A 5,129-nucleotide genomic window follows, 5' to 3' on the forward strand; every position below is an offset into this window, starting at 1 on the left:
GTTGCCCCTGGATGAACAGGAACCCATTGTGTGGAGGGCTGGATGAACAGTAGACGGTGGAGGGGTGGCCGTGGAGGGGTGGTTGAACAGGACCCCGTGGTGTGGAGGGCTAGATGAACAGTAGACGATGGAGGGGTGCCCATGGAGGGGTGGTTGAACAGTAGCCGGTGGAGTAGCGCGCGGTGGAGGCTGGATGAACAGGAGCCTGTGGAGGCTGGAGGAGGTCGACGGTCGCCCGTGGGAGGCTGGAGGAGGTCGACGGTGGAGATGAACAGTATCCCGTGGAGTCCCATTTTGCGGTAAGCCACACCCCTCCCCCCCGTTTCGACCGTAGCGCTCCAACACAAGTCTGTTTCGTCTGTTTTGCGGTACGCCACACCTCTCTCGATCAACAGGACCCCCGTTTCGACCGTAGGAGGTCCGTTTCGTCCGTTTTGCGGTACGCCACACACCTCCCGATCAACATGACCCCCGTTTTGACCGTAGGAGGTCCGTTTCGTCTGTTTTGCGGTACGCCACACCCCTCCCGATCAACAGGACCCCCGTTTCGACCGTAGGAGGTCCGTTTCCTCCGTTCTCCGGTACGCCAGGCCTCGTTTCCATCACCTATTTCGTCCAAGCCGGTTGGCTCCCACGCGTTCCATTGCCTCCCGATGAACACGATGCATTCCGTTGCCTCTCCATGAACACGACGCATTCCGTTGCCTCCCCATGAACACGACGCATTCCGTTGCCTCCTCATGAACATGACGCATTCTGTTGCCTCCCCATGAACACGATGCATTCCGTTGCCTCCCCATGAACACAAGCCCTCGCCGTACGTATGCGCGACTAGGTGTTCGAGACCCCACCCGTATGTACACATACGTGGTCGTATTTTCTTTCTTGCACCCTGGCCGCTGTACGTACGTGTACATGCTATGTGCGCGCCTCTACTACAACACGTACGCGCCTCTACTACGACACGTGCGTGCCTCTAAATCGACCAGTATATATGTACGTACAAGTTCGCGACCAGAATGCAACGCTACGTATGCTTCGACCAGGTGGGTCCCGACTGTCAGGCAGTTCCTTGCGTGCGAAAATGTAGCTGGTGGGTCCCAGCAGTCAGAGGGGCGAACCGTTTTTTTTGCCCAAGACGCACTTCCTTGCGTGCGAAGATGTAGCTAGTGGGTCCCAGCAGTCCGGGGGGTGAATCGTTTTTTTTTGCCCGGACACACTTCCTTGCGTGCGAAGATGTAGCTGGTGGGTCCCAGCAGTCAGGGGGAAAGTTTTTTTCGCGAAATACGGTGGCCCGTCCGGTGGGTCCCCGCTGTCAGGTGGAGGAATCATTATTTTCCGCGTAATAAGGAGGCACTTCCTTGCTACGGCCGTGGACCCAGCTGTCAGCCTCTCCACGTACAGTCCACGACCGATGGAAGTCGTTCCTTGACCATGTTGACCACGCCGTGCTGAGAGCACCACGGCGGTGGACGACGACAAGGCCTAGGAAGGGGACAACTCGGAGCCAGGGAAGACGCAGCAGTGGATGCCCATGCGAAGAGGAGTACGAGGGTTCACTGGTTCGGCTGCGGTGTGAGGCTGCTATCACCGTAGATTAACAGGGGGTGAGGGTGAGTAGGGGGATGGCCTGGCCAGCGGTGGGAGTAGTAGTGGGCGGTGAGGCCTCCGCGACATCACAGCCAGCCACGGGAGGCAGGAGCACGCAGCACGACCGGCGCTGGTTTGGGCGGCTGGAGCAAGAAGACCAGAGGTTGAAGAAGCACTACAACCGTTGGATGAACATCGTACAGTAACAGGAGCTAGAATCGTTCATATTGACTAAGTTAACAAAGCCCTTCATCCCCGTCAACTTGGTAGGCCCACAAGTCAGCCTCCCAGTATGCTGGGTTCCAGCTGGCAGGGGGAGTATTCATTTTTTTGTGCGTAATAAGGAGGGACTTCCTTGCGTGCGAAGATAGCTGGTGGGTCCAACAAGTCAGTGGGGGCATGTTTTTTTCGCGAAATACAGAGGCCCTTCCGGTGGGTCACAGATGTCAGGTGGAGGAATCATTATTTTGCGCGTAATAAGGAGGCATTTCCTTGTGTGCGGCCGTGGACCCAGCTGTCAGCCTCTCCACGCACAGCCTACTTCCGATGGTGTCGTTCGTTGACCATGTTGACCACGCCGCGCCGAGCGCATCCAAGGTGGTGGCGACGGCGAGGCCCCGGACAGCAAGGAGCCGGAGATGGGAAGACGCGGGAGTAGAGTCGCAGACGGAGAGGTGTACAAGGGTTAACTGGTTCTAGTGCGGTGTGGTTCGGCAGTCGGTGGAGAAGAACAGGAGGTGTGGAGGGTTGGAGGGATGTCCTGGCCAACGGTGGAGTAGCGCTTCATAGCGAAGCATGCTAAGCAGAGCTGCTAGCAGCAGGAGGCGGGAGGTGGTCCCGGCGGTGCTGGAGGAAGAAGACGAGAGATTGAAGATGGATGTCGGCCGTTGGATGTAAATCCAACGGCTAACATGTCAGAATCATTTGTTGACTAAATTTACAACAACTTGCGTTGGCTTCGACCTATTGGCCCACATTTCAGCCTCCAAAAATGTGGCACGTATTCAACCCATTTTTCAGAATTTACAGTCTTTTTTTTGCACGGTAGAATTTACAGTCAATTTGATCTTTCTTTTTTTAATTACAGCCATTAGCTGGGCTGGGTGAACAATTAATGTAGCTTTTATGCGGCCCATTTATTTTATTTCCTAAAAAATTACAGGCCATTTGCACTTTATCTAGATATACGATTTTGCTGGGCTGATTCTAATTATAATGTTGGGTTGGACCAGCAATGTTATCAAAATAAAAAAGGGCTGAGCATTTTGTTATAAATATATTTAAATAATAAGTGATATTATTACATTCGTCCTTAAATCTTACCAAGCTTTTGTACACAATCACTAGGATTTTCATGCCAAAACAATCCAGGATTTTATTTGTTAAGAAATTATTTTTATAAGTTAATAAGATGTGGGATATTGTTTTCTTACATATGTAAGTATTTGTTAAATATATGATGACAATAAAAATAATATATAATAACATATAAAATAATTTAAATATATATAATATAGTTAAAAGGGAAACATAAGTTTTACCTGGCGTTCCTATTCTTATATAGAAAAATAGAACAGACCGTTGCGTTCTTTTCAAAAAAATACATAAATTGGGCTGCCAAAAATAAAACCTCGGATGGGAGGTCCATAGGCCGGTCGATACATGACGGCCCTAAGAAAATACAAACAGGCCCTCCCATCCGAGGTCGTGGGCTGCGCATGTTAAAAATGAAAGCCTAGACGGGGCAGCCCAAAACCACGTCCAACACTTGCCAAAACTTCGTCCCTCGTTTTCTGTGTGTTTCGCACACTCAACATTGTGTGGGCATTTTGACTGTGCATCATATGAAGATGTGCTATGCATGAATGTTGCTCAGCATGATGTTAACTGGCTAGTAGTTCCATTTTCGACCACGAATAAAACTTCCAACATGATGTTAACCCTATTTGAAAAAGCCGTGTTAATATAAATGCTCTGCCTATGAAAGTTGCAGTTTCTTATCTGAAACTGAACTTGCAGTTTCTTATCTGAAACTGAACTAGTTTCTTCTCGTCTGCACTTTTATACTACTATGAAACTACATTTTTTAAGTGCTAAAAATAGATCTCTAGAATTCATAAAATTCTTCATATGCTCAATACTGCAAATCTGAAATTCAAAAGACATTCATATCTGAAAGTACTCTCAAAATACACTACACAAAACACAATTCACAACCTGCAAATACTGACAACCCTAAGCTCCTCCTGACAATTCACAACCTGTCCGACTATTGGGCTGGGGGGAAGTCCCCTCCTATTCCTCGGCGGCAAACAACCGCCCCATGAGACGATGTGAACAGCGAGGGAGATGATGGCGGGGAAGCGTCGTCGGGCCAACTGCTTTTCTCCTCTTGCAGTTGGGTTCGGTCGACGAAGACTCCACCGGCTCACTCTGGCAGGACACCCTCACAAACAGCACACTGTAGATGCTCGATCCTTCAATCTCTGGTGGATGCTCCATCTGGGATCGATACTCCCACCACCGCTCCCTCATGATCGGATTCGGTGAATCTGTTTGCTCCATGGCCTAGAGGAGTAGCTCTATGTACTCCGGTGCGACTCCCTCCGGGAGTATCGCCGCCTTTTCGCTCTGTTGCTGATATTTGGCCATGGATGTCGCCGTCGCCGCTAGTTAGTCCTTGTTGTCAAACCAAGACTGTATCTCCAACATCCTAGCTAGCTTCACAGGGTCGCCATCTGCGATCCTCACGTTGTACTCCTCCACCAATCAACTTCTCCACAGCACCTTCACTCGTCGGTGATGGTTTTTGAATGAAGAGGAGAGGAGCGGCGCTGGTTTTGGATTAGAACGGGAGAGGAGTGGCGCTGGTTTTGGACTGGAACATGAGAGGAGGGGCGGTGGTTTTGAAATGGAAGAGGAGAGGAGCGGCGCTGGATTTAGATTGGAACAGGAGAGGAGCGGCGGTGGATTTAGATTGGAACAGGATAAGAACGGAAGAGCGGTGCTGGTCTTGGAAGTATTTTTTTGTTGTTTTGCGTATTTTGGGTCAAAGTTTGACCACGTATTGTATGTGACAAGCAAAATGTGAATGCATGTCACCAAAAATTGTATCGTTTGGTTCGTATCTGAATGTACTTTCAAATTATATTATTTTTGCAATGTATAACATATATTTTATGTGCGAAAATCATGGTCAATTATGACCCAGAATAAAAGGGAGACTAGTTAATGTGGGGTCGCTTTCTTAATTGAAGGGTAAATTGATTTTGATTTTGATTCAGTCACAGCGCGCCGGCCCTCTCGCCCAATCCTAAATCGCTGCCGCACGCTCCTCTCCCTCTTATCCATTGCAAAACCACCTCCTCTCCTCTCCATCATCTCCATTCAAAACCACCGTCTCGCCTCTCCCTCTTCTGATCTTCTCCATTGCAAAACCACCTCCTCTCCTCTCCATCATCTCCATTCCAAAACCACCGTCTCGCCTCTCCCTCTTCTGATCTTCTCCATTGCAAAACCACCTCCTCTCCTCTCCATCA

Source organism: Triticum dicoccoides, chromosome 7B (assembly GCF_002162155.2).
Source record: "Triticum dicoccoides isolate Atlit2015 ecotype Zavitan chromosome 7B, WEW_v2.0, whole genome shotgun sequence".
Taxonomy (NCBI): Eukaryota; Viridiplantae; Streptophyta; class Magnoliopsida; order Poales; family Poaceae; genus Triticum; species Triticum dicoccoides.